This window comes from Saimiri boliviensis, chromosome 5 (genome assembly GCF_048565385.1).
Source record: "Saimiri boliviensis isolate mSaiBol1 chromosome 5, mSaiBol1.pri, whole genome shotgun sequence".
Classification (NCBI taxonomy): Eukaryota; Metazoa; Chordata; class Mammalia; order Primates; family Cebidae; genus Saimiri; species Saimiri boliviensis.
In genome coordinates this window covers 37,193,061-37,205,590 of record NC_133453.1, presented here as the reverse complement: position 1 = coordinate 37,205,590, position 12,530 = coordinate 37,193,061, and the positions used below count along the sequence as shown (strand labels likewise).

General features: G+C 43.2%; 1 protein-coding gene across 6 annotated transcripts in view; it reads right to left on the bottom strand.

Moving 5' to 3' along the window:
* The window catches only part of RAPH1 (Ras association (RalGDS/AF-6) and pleckstrin homology domains 1), a 105,080-nt gene extending 93,173 nt beyond the window's left edge, over positions 1-11,907 (bottom strand). For 2 of the 6 annotated variants that reach the window (XM_074399210.1, XM_010336418.3), the window contains exon 1: positions 11,558-11,906. The gene's annotated coding sequence lies outside the window, so the exon portion shown is untranslated. Of the gene's footprint in view, positions 1-11,526 lie in introns of all 6 variants that reach the window. The other 4 variants (XM_074399209.1, XM_074399208.1, XM_039470266.2 and 1 more) reach the window with 4 other exon arrangements.
* Between the last annotated feature and the right edge of the window lie 623 nt (positions 11,908-12,530).

The following is a 12,530-nucleotide window of genomic DNA, read 5'->3' as shown; positions in this document are numbered from 1 at the left end:
CACACTCTAGCCTGGGCAACAGAGCAAGACTCTGCTTCTGGCCAGGTGTGGTGGCTCAAGCCTGTAATCCCAACACTTTGGGTGACTGAGGCAGGTGGATCATGAGGTCAGGAGTTCAAGACCAGCCTGACCAACATGATGAAACCCCGTCTCTACCAAAAATACAAAAAATAGCTGGGTGTGATGGCACACACTTGTAATCCCAGCTACTCAGGAGGCTGAGGCAGGAGAATTGCCTGAACCTGGGAGGCACAGGTTGCAGTGAGCAGAGATTGTGCAACTGCACTCCAGCCTAGGTGACAGAGTGAGACTATGTCTCAAAAACAAACAAACAAAAAAGAACTTTGAAAAAGAGTAGGGGAGAAACTTACTTTGCCTGATTTCAAGACTCACTATCCAGTTAAGTAACCAAGACAATTAGTACTGGTAGGTAATAGGACAGAGAATCACATCAATGTAACAGAAGGGAAAGTCCAGGAACAGATCCATACATATAGTCAAACAATTTTGAGTAAAGATGTCAGAACTGAAGCAGACAATGAGGAAAGTGTTTTTGTTGTTGTTGTTGTTGTTTTTAACAAATGACACTGGCACAACTAGATATAAATGGGGGAGAGGTCTTGATATCATTCATAAAAATTAATTCAAAACAGATCATAGAATGAAATGTGAAAGCTAAAATTATGAACTCCAAGGAGAAAACATGGGTTTATACTTTCTGAACTTTGGTGTAGGCAAATATTTATTAGGGCACAGACAACGCTGACCATAAAAGGAAAAATTTATAATTTTGATAAAGACCAATATAAAAACTGCCCTTCCAAAGACACCAGTAAAAAAATAGATGGCCAGGTATGATGGCTCATGCTTCTAATCCCAGCACTTTGGGAGGTCAAAGTGGGCAGATCACAAGTTCAGGAGATCCAAACCATCCTGGCGAACACAGTGAAATCCCATCTCTACTAAAAATACAAAAAAATTAGCTGGGTGTGGTGGCATGTGCCTGTAGTCCCAGCTACTCGGGAGGCAGTTGAATTGCTTGAACCCGAGAGGCAGGAGCGCCACTGCACTCCAGCCGGCACAACAGAGAAAAAATCCATCTGATTTAAAAAAAAAAAAAAAAAAAAAAAAAAAAGGACACGCTACAGACTAAGAGAAAATGTTTGCAAATATATCCAATAAAGAACTTGTATCTAGATTAAATAACTAAGAAAAGATATAGAGTCTTATTTTTAAAATGGGCAAAGACTTGCTATCATTTCCCAAATGGCTAAAAACATTAAGATGCTCAACATCACCGGGCGCGGTGGCTCACGCCTGTAATCCCAGCACTTTCGGAGGCTGAGGCGGGTGGATCACGAGGTCAAGAGATCGAGACCATCCTGGTCAACATGGTGAAACCCCATCTCTACTAAAAATACAAAAAATTAGCTGAGCATGGTTGTGCGTGCCTGTAATCCCAGCTACTCAGGAGGCTGAGACAGGAGAATTACCTGAACCCAGGAGGCGGAGCCTGTAATCCCAGCTACTCAGGAGGCTGAGACAGGAGAATTGCCTGAACCCAGGAGGCGGAGGTTGCGGTGAGCTGAGATCGCGCCATTGCACTCCAGCCTGGGTAACAAGAGCGAGACTCCGTCTCAGGGAAAAAAAAAAAAAAAAAAAAAGATGCTCAACATCATTAGTAATCAGAGACATTAAAACTACAATGGTATCATTACATACCCATTACAATGGCTAGAATGAGAAAGACTGACAATACCAGGTCTTAGGCTATACAGCAATTATAAGTGTCATATGATGCTATTGGACCTATAAAATGATACAACTTTGGAAAAATTTGCCCATTTTTAAAATTAAAGTTAAAAATATACATACCCTATAACCCACAGCACGTCCTTATAGGTATTTATCCACAAGAAACGAAACCCTGTCTACAGCCTAAATTTCTATCAAAGGTACATGGAAAAACAAAATGTGGCCTATGTGCATAATGGAATACTACTCAGCAATAAAAAGGAACTAATCCAAGCAACAAGATGGAAGAATCTAAAAATTATTATTCTGCATGAAAACAAGCCAGACTTGGGTGGATTGGGAGAGGCAGAGAACAAGACACTGTATGGTTCCATTTATATAAAATTCTAGAAAATGCAAACTAATCCACAGTGACAGATTGCCATGAGACAGGAGTAGAGAGGGGGACAAATTACAAAGAGGTGTGAGGAAACTTTGGGAGACGATGGAAAAGTTCAGTTCTGATTATAGTGATGGTTTCAAGGGTGTATGAAAACTTACTAAATTGTACACTTTAATATGTGCAGTTTATTATGTAGAAATTATACTTTGGTAAAGCAGTAAAAAATTGTTTTAAAGAAACAAGCAAACTAAAAGACTTTATAGCAGAATTAGAGTTAGAAGTCACTTTTAATACATGCAATTTTCTGATTATATATTGTTCTTCAATACAAAGTTTTTGAAAGGAGGAACATCTATCTAAATGGCCTAGCAATCCCACTCCTTTATCCAAGATAAATAAAACACATCCATAAAAAGACTTGTGCAAAAATATCATAGCCATTTTCTTCAGAATAGTCCCAAACTGGAAGCAGCCCAGTCGCCCACCAATTGGAAAATGGGTAAGAAATCTGGTATATTAACATATTCTTTTTTTTGAGACAGAGTCTTGCTCTGTCACCCAGGCTGGAGTGCAATGGCATGATCTCGGCTCACTGCAACCTCCACCTCCTGGGTTCAAGCAATTCTCCTGCTCAACCTCCACAGTAGCTGGGATTATAGGCACCCACCACCACACCCAACTAATTTTTGTATTTTCAGTAGAGACAGGGTTTTACCATGTTGGTCAGACTGGTCCCAAACTCCTGACCTCAAGCAATCCACCTGCCTCGGCCTCCCAAAGTGCTGGCGTTACAGGCCTGAGCCACCAGGCCCGGCCATATTAACATCTTCATACAATTGAATATTATCCACCACTAAGAAGAACTACTGATATAAGCAACAACATGGATGAATCTAAAAACATGCTGACAGCCTGGCAGACATGGTAAAACCCTGTATCTACTAAAATAATAAAATAAAATAATAATCCAGGTGTGGTGACCCACACCTGTAATCCCAGATACTTGGAAGCTGAGGTGGGAGAATTGCTTAAACCTGGGAGGTGGAGGTTGCGGTGAGCCAAGATTGAGCCACTATACTCCAACCTGACAGAGCGAGACCCTATCAAAAAAAAGTCAAGGCTGAGGCAGGCGGATCAAGAGGTAAAGAGATTGAGACCATCCTGGCCAACAATGGGAAACCTCGTCTCTACTAAAAATACAAAAACTAGCTGGGCATGGTGGCGCATGCCTGTAGTCCCAGCTACTCGGGAGGCTGAGGCAGGATAATCACTTGAACTGAGTGGTGGAGCTTGCAGTCAGCCGAGATTGTGCCACTGCACTCTAGACTGGCTACAGAGTTGAACTCCTTCTCAAACAACAACAACAAACAACAACAACAAAACAAAAAACAAAAGAACACATGCTGAGTGCAAGAAGCTGGAGACGAAAGCATACATGGTTATGATTTAACTAATATAAAGTTATAGAACAGGCAAAACTTATCTATGATGAAGCAACTAAGACTGCAGCTGCTCTGGGGATGGGCAAAGGGAAGGGTAATGGAAAATGTTTTATACCTTGCTAGAGGTGTTCAGAAAAACATACTATGTACATGAAAAAATTTTAAGTCTATAAAACACTACTCAATTACTAAGTTAAACACTTAATTTTTTATTTTTAATTAAGAGTACTTTTAAATTCACCTTGGTTAATTCCTAAAAGCATAATGCAAAATTCAAATTTAGGCTTCTGAAATAAGCCTATAATTTCAACTGTGTTGAAGAATAAATTTTATTGAAGTCTCAATTTACTGACTTTCTTTAAAAATGTTTTATTGGTCGGGTGCAGTGGCTCACGCCTGTAATCTCAGCACTTTGGGAGGCCAAGGCAGGTGGATCACCTGAAGTCTGAGTTTGAGACCAGCCTGGCCAACATGGTGAAACCCCATCTCTACTAAAAATACAAAAAATTAGTTGGGTGTGGTGGTGGACGCCTGTAATCCCAGCTACTCGGGAGACTGAGGCAGGAGAATCACTTGAACCTAGGGGGAGGGAGGGAAGCAGAGGTTACAGTAAGCCGAGGCCTACTATCTTTTATATATTGACTCTTTTTCAGTAATAAAGGATCTAACCTTTTGTAACTTTCTACAGTAGACTGGTATTCCAGAGAGGACACAGTCTTAACAGTAAATGATTTCCTCAATAAAAACATTTTACGGGCTGGGTGCGGTGGCTCACGCCTATAATCCCAGCACTTTAGGAGGCCAAGGTGGGCGGATCACTTCAGATGGAGAGTTTGTCTGACCAACATGGAGAAACCCCATTTCTGGTAAAAATATAAAAAAGTAGCTGGGTGTGGTGGTGCATGCCTGTAATCCCAGCTACTCGGGAGGCTGAGGCAGGTGGATCACTTGAACCCAGGAAGTGAGGGTCGAGGTGAGCCGAGATCTGCCATTGCACTCCTCCACCCTGGGCAACCAGAGTGAAACACTATCTCCAAAAAAAAAAAAAAAAAAAAAAATTCTGGGTGCGGTGGCTCACACCTGTAATCCCAGCACTTTGGGAGTCTGAGGTGGGTGGATCACAGGGTCAGGAGTTCAGGACCAGCTGGCCAAGATACTGAAACTCCATCTTTACCAAAAAACAAACAAACAAAAATTAGGTAGGTGTGGTGGTAGACAGCTGTAACCACAGCTACTCAGGAGGCTGAAGCAGAGAATCACCTGAACCCAGGAGGCAGGGGTTGCAGTGAGTCGAGACTGAGCCATTGCATACCAGCCTAGGCAACAGAGCGAGATGCCATCTCAAAAAAAAAAAAAAAGTTTGTGGGGTTTTTTTAGAAATTACTTTTAGGAGGACCTTACCGAGTACGATATGTTAAAAGTATTAGCTAAATCCATAGGGCAGGCCATGAGAGGTGGCTCATGCCTATTATTAATCATCATACTTTGGGAGGCTGAGACAGGTGGAACACTTGAGCCCAGTTTGGTACCAGCCTGAGCAAAATGGCAAAAACCTTTCCCTGCAAAGTATACAAAAATTAGCCAGGCATGGTGGCACATGCCTATAGTTCCAGTTACTCAGGAGGATCACCTTAGCCTGAGAGGTCAAGGCTGCAGTGACAGAGTGAGACCCTGTCTCAAAAAAAAAAAAAAAAAAAATCAATACAGCAAAACAACCAATAATGTGACTTGAAAATACAATATATTGGCCGGGCGCGGTGGCTCATGCCTGTGATCCCAGCACTTTGGGAGGCCGAGGCGGGTGGATCACGAGGTCGAGAGATCAAGACCATCCTGGTTAACATGGTGAAACCCCGTTTCTACTAAAAAATACAAAAAATTAGCTGGGCATGGTGGCACGTGCCTGTAATCCCAGCTACTTAGGAGGCTGAGGCAGGAGAATTGCCTGAACCCAGGAGGCGGAGGTTGCGGTGAGCCGAGATCGCGCCATTGCACTCCAGCCTGGGTAACAAGAGCAAAACTCCGTCTCAAAAAAAAAAAAAAAAAAAAGAAAATACAATATATTCTTTATATATCCCAAACTTTGCATGTTTCCCAAACGTAATTTGTTCTCTGTAATTTTCCAATAATGTTTATTTATAAAGAATAATTATGTCTTGGCTCATTCGGTTTATTTCATATTATAACAAATAACATTGGAAACTGGTAAATTAATCCAGTGATCCCACTTATCTGTGAATAGGATACTTAATAAACATTAATGGTTTAAAACATTTTTTATGCTAAGTTTTTAGAATAAACATAGTTTAAGGCAGTAGCAATGAATGATGCATTTTATATTTGAAAAATCTTGGTTATAGTACTTGTTAACACAGAAATTTCAAAATCTGGCTCTTGAATCTGTTTATTATGTTACTGGTTTTTAAGGCTTGGCTTAGCTGAAAAGGCAGCTCATGCAGAAACATACACCCAAAAAGAAAAGTACATCTTTGGCTGTACTTTCTATTTGGAGATACTGTTAAGTTTCTACCCAACAATTATACAGATTTGGCTAGTAAAAAGTTTGTTCTCCCTATTTGTCAATCAGCTATTCTTGCAAATAGGTGGAAGATTTGTATTTATAAATTTTAAATAAATGGATTCAAAATCCACCAAAACTGTGTTTGCAAGGCATTTAAAAAGTTAGAAATGGCAGCTGGGCAAGCTGGCTCATGCCTGTAATCCCAGCACTCTGGGAGCTCGAGGCAGGTGGATCAAAAGCTCAGAAGATTGAGACCATCCTGGCCAACATGGTGAAACCCCTTCTTTACAAAAATACAAAAAATTAGTTGGGTGTGGTGGCATGTGCCTGCAGTCCCAGCCACTTGGCGGGCTGAAGCAGGGGAATCACTTGGACCTGGGAGGCAGAGGCTGCAGTGAGCCAAGATTGCTCCACTGCACTCCAGCCTGTGACAGAGCAAGACTGTTTCGGGGGAGGGGGGGGGCTAGAAATGGCTTCTCTGTTCTTAGTGTGTGGAGATATGAGTATTTTAAGAGGACACACATTGATTCTGTTCACCCATTTTCAACCCATATACCCTTCGGCTTCTTGGTGGTCCTGCTTCTTCAGTGTCATCTTCTACTGATTCCCTGTAGTTTACACCTAAACTGGCATTCCTCTCTATTGTGGAGAACAGAATACCTATCTCATTTTTCTATTATGCCTAGCTCTGCTTAGAGCAGAAAACCAGTATGCATTTTTTTTGAGACAAAGTCTCACTCTGTCACCAAGCTAGAGTGCAGTGGGGTGATCTCATCACACTGCAACCTTTGCCTCCCGGGTTCTAGCAATTCTCCTGCATCAGCCTCCTGAGTAGCTGGGACTAAAGGCGTGCACCACCATGCCCAGCTCATTTTTGTATTTTTAGTAGAGACAGGGTTTCACCATATTAATCAGGATGGTCTCAATTTCCTGACCTCGTGATCCACCTGACTCAGCCTTCCAAAGTGCTGGGATTACAGGCATGAGCCACTGCCCCCAGCCCAGCATGCATTTTATTAAAAGCTAATACATATATACTTTTTAAAAAACCAATTTCTAAGTCATAAGTGATATATTTTAAGACATCTGCCTTAAACCATGAAAAATATCTTAAAATAACAGCAGTAAGAGCATATGAAAAAGCTTCAGAGATCATATAATCTGGGGTTTTAAAAACTATTTCACAACAAAACTCTTCCAGATAAAATTTTACAGCCTCCCAAATATAAAACTTGGCAAAAGCATTGCTATTTTATGTTCAAATACATTATATTAATTTATTGTAAACTCAGAGATAAATTGAGGGTTAGGGATGTTAAACAATCCATTTATTTTTGTGTGCTTTGCTTTGATTTCAGTCAGGTAAGCAGTTGCAGCTCTTAACAGTTCCATTTGCAGTCTTCAGGATACTCTTTAAATATACTGATCCAAATGTTTTAAACAATAAAAAGAAAAGCTTTATTTTTAGGAATGTCTGCCCCATCGCACACCCAAAATAACCATGTAGAACCATGTAGCACAATGGTCTTCAAAGTGTTAAAAAATTTATATACACACATGCATAAATATACATATGCACACATATATATGAATGAGCACAAGTGCCAGAACCGTTCAATGGGGAAAGGACAGTCCTTTCAACAAATCATGCTGGGAAAACTGGATATCCATATGCAAAAGAATGAAGTTGGACCCTTACCTAATTGACAAAAATAAGCCCCAAATGGATCAAAGACCTAAACATAAGAGCTGAAACCATAAAAAACTCCTAAAAGAAAACAAGAAAAATCTTCATGACATTGGATTTGGTAACAATTTCCTGGACATGACACTAAAAGCACAGACAGAAGAAAAAATAATTGGACTTAATGAAAATTTAAAACTTTTGTGCACTAAAGTATACTATGAAGACAGTGAAAAGACAACTCATAAAATGGGAGAAAATGTTTGCAAATCATATATTTGATAAGGGATTAATATCCAGAGTACATGAAGAACTCCTACAACTCACCAAAAAACAACCTACTTTAAAAATAAGTAAAGGACTTGGATGGACATTTCTCCTCAGATATACAAATGGACAATAAGCATATGAAAAGATGTTCATCATCACTAATTATTAGGAAAATTCAAATCAAAACCACACCATCTCACCCATTAGAACAGCTATTATCAAAAACATAGAAAAAAACACTAGAAGTGTTGGCAAGATGTGGGGAAACTGGAACCTTTGGGCATTGCTAGCTGGAATGTAAAATGGTGCAGCTGCTGTGGAATGCAATATGGCAGTTCCTCAAAAATTAAATACAGAATTAGCATACAATCTAGCAAACCCATTTCTGGGTATACAGAAATACTGAAAAAAGAACCAAAAGCAGGGACTCAAACAGCTGTATACCAATACTCAAGGTAACATTATTCACAGTATCCGAAAGGTGGAAACCACCCAAATGTTCATAAATGTAATATATACATACAAATGAATATTAATCAGTATCAAAAAGGAATGAAATTCGGATACATGCTGCATGGATGATCTTGAAGACAGTATGCTAAGTAACATAACCCAGACACAAGAATATTGTATGATTCGAAAGTAGAAAAAGCTCTTGGTGGGGGGTGGGGTAGAGTGGGAATGGATAGTTACCATTTTGTTTTTGAACAGGGTCTCTGTCATCCAGTGTGCATGATCACAGCTCACTGCAGCTTCCTGAGTTACTGTTTACTGGGAAGAATTTCAGTTTGGAATGATAAAAAAAAGTTCTTGAGATGGTGGTGATGATGGCACAACAATGTACTTAATGCCACTGACCTGTACACTAAAAAATAGTTAAAATGGTAAGTTTTATGTTATGTATACTTTACCACTTTTTTTTTTTAAGAGGGTATGTGTGTGTTGCTTTGGTGGCAGTGTAAAAACATGGTTAAGGACACAAGCTTAAGAATTAGGCTGCCCAGTTTCAAATCCAGCTCTGCCACTATAGCTCTGCAGTTTTGGAGCAACTTATTGTCTGTGCCTGTTTTCTCAAATAACAGACTATTTCACAGGGTTATGGTGAAAATTAAATAAATTAGCACATATAAAGCGTTTAAAACAGTGCATGTCATACAGTAGTCACTTTTTACTATTACAAGTTTAAAATATATTTTTATTGAGATTTAAGTCAAACATCTGCAGGATTCTCTAGTTTAGTGAAACAGTTTTAAGAACCAGTGATCTAATCCAAACTTCTCATTTTATAGGTAAAGGAATTAAGAGTCCAAGATAAGTTATCTGCCTGAGGTCACATCTTGTTTCACTAATATTAATTTTCCTAAAACTAAGTGTTTGGGATTAACAACACTAATGTTGACATTCAATCACTTCCAAACCAAGGCAACGAAAGCCATGAAATTCTATCAAGTGTATCCAAGAATCTGTGAATAGTAAAACCAAAAGACCTCATAATCAAAGACAATGGTTAAAAACACCTCTTCGGAAAATAAAGTATTCAATATTTGTGAAAACACACCCAACAAGCCCACTACTCCAATCCTTTCATCCAGCCACATACTCGATAATCTTAGTGAGACCTCTGGGTCTGAAAAATTAGCTGCTGCTTCTAACAAATAAAGCTAATGTTTAAAACAAGACAACATGTACAAATAATTCTTTATTAAATTCAAACAGAAGAGACAGCAATCTAATACAAAATGTCTAATTCAAAAAATCATGAATTAAGCTTTTTGTATTTACTTGAGTAGAGCTATATCTGGTTTCTGGAAAATTCACCACACAAAAAGCAAAATAACTGAGACAATCTTTGAAGGTCAGACTCAACAAGAGTTAAAAGCTATTGAACGTCTCCATTTTGCCCCTCCCCCAAGGTCCTTCTCCTTAATTCGGCTCTCAAAGGATAGCACCACCACTACGTGAAATCTCCTCCTCCTCCCCATCTGAATCTGCTGAAATCCTACTCATCCTTAAAGGTTTCACTTAAATGCCGACGCTACTGTGCATTCCCTCCTCAATATAGAATTAATGTCTCTTCTTCGCTCTCCTATTCTACACCTCAACATTTTATTATATGATGCACTGCATTACAATTACCTACATTCACTAACCCCCTGCACCGCATCCCCAAAAAAACCACCCCGAGGGGGAAAGGAATTTAAGGTGCTATTAAATACTTCTGTGCCAGGCAAGGTGCTATGCATTTTGCATACATTATCTCATTTAATCTGCATGGAAAACATCTGGGAGGTAAACAGGTGGTATTATTTCCATTTTACTGACAGGGAATCTATTGCAGAGTCCAACAGCTTACCCAACATCATATTGCTAGCCAATTCCAGGGCGTACGGTTTGCCCCGCTCCAAAAAGCTCTTTCCACCACCCCATGCTTGTTCACCTGGTGTCCCCCGACCTAACAGACAGAGAGTAGGTATTCCATAAATGCTGAATTTAATATCCCCATGGACTCAATAGGACCCTTTAGTAATCCGATCACGCCTCATCCCTAACCCGTTACCTTTACTATTCTTTAACTGTGGACTCTACCTACATAAGCAGCTCTCCCCATCTCCTTGAGAAATGCTGTAGACAGCATCAACCCTTATTACAAGACTGAGTGAAGAACTTTTCCATTCTCCCGGATTTCCCCAACGGATCTTCCCAAAGAATTTAAGAAATGCACACACGCAAGACACATGTAACTCCCCCAAGACTCTTATTTCGTATTAAACTATGTCTTCGAGCTTACAAGGTTTATGCGGTTTCCATCTCACACAGTGGGGACACCCTACGTCACTGCCTTAAGAAAACCACATCTTCCAACCCGTCTTAACACGAAGGCATCCTAATACTATCACACTGCCCCCTCCCTCCCTCCCTCCCTCCCCCGCCATGAATTGCAGTTTGGATTTCCGGCGGGAATGTACAATGCACACCGCGAGAGGAGACAGGGTTAAAAAGCAATGGAGCAATTGCTTAGCCTGCTTAATTAGAAAGAAGACACAGAAGGCGCCCCGCCTTTCAAAGTCTCTGCACTGAACTCATCTAGGAAAGATGTGGGCATCGAAACCCAAGCAATCCGACATCCAGTGGCTGGTCAGGGGAGAGTCCTTTCCTCCGTCCGGTCCCGGGGCACCAGCCGCCAATGCCGGGTCGGAGAAACCTAACCGCACCCTCCCCGGGCGGCCCCTTATCTCATTGTCTCCCTCAGTCGCGGTCCCCAGGGGCGCAGGGTGCAGTCCAGGCCCCGCCAACCCCCACCCACTGGCCGGGCGCGGTCCAGCCGGCCCAGGTCCAAGCCCCAACCTGGCAACGACCCCGCCCCAGGCTGCGGCCGCCCGCACCGCGCCCGGATGGCTGGGCCGGGCGCCGGGAAAATGGAGGCGGGAGCCGCAGGAGCGCCTCAAGGCTCCGCGCCCGGCCGGCTCCCTACCTTGGCCCAGAGGGCGAGGCTGAGCACTCACCGCGGCAGCCGCTCGACCCTTCCGCGGCCCCAGTTACCGTCACGGCCCGGGGTAGGGAAGCCGCCGCTCGCGCTCCTCCGGACGCTGCCTCCGCCTCCTCCCCAGGCGCGGCGCTCCCTCGCCAGAGACGCAGCTACGGCCAGCAGCTCCCGCGCCGCGCGCTCCGTGACTGACTGACTTGAGTGGCTGGCGGGAGGCGTCCGCGGCGGCGGCAGCGAGAGCGGGGGCGGGGCGGCCGCAGCGCCCCGCGGCGGCGGAGCGGAGTGTGGCCGCGTCCAGCGGAGACGCAGAAGGCGGCGTTGAGGGCCGGTAGACAGTGGGGCCGACTCGCCGCTGGCCGCCCGAGCCGCCCCCGCCCGCCGCCAACCACTCACTTCCGGCGCAGGCCGCCGCGCCCGCCGCCCTCCTCCAGCCCGCGCCCCCCGCCCCTTTGCCCGCCCTCCCCTCGGGCGCCGGGCCGCACCCAGCCGCGGCTCCGCTCGTGCCTCGCCTTTCCTCAGCACGTCCCTGTGAGCTGCCTCCAGGAACGAGTGAATCAGAGAATGAATGAGTGGGGAGGAAAATCCCGGTGCGGCCGCACCCCCTGCTCGCCCTTCCTAAGAAGCGGGCCCGGCGGCCTCTGTCCGAGCGCCCTGGGAGACGCGGCCACCCCGACCTGCTCTGTCGGGGAGAAGTACGCATCCACCTTTACGCCGAGACTCCAGAAACGCATCCGGGCTTGGCTCGGACGCTCACAGGACCACTGTCGTTGAGATCCTTGAGGCCCTTCTTTAGGAAATCCCATTTTGACCGAAAATTCTCTGCAGTTTCGTGCAGTGTGTTGGGAAGCATTTAGAAATGGAACATTTCGATGACCTTTAATTACTTTTTAAACTTCGAAATCTATTTATCCTGCCTCCTTAATTTCTGTCCCTGACCCTATCGGAATTGTGTGGTAGTAACGTACCCGCGTTTTTCCTTATCGCTAAGCTCA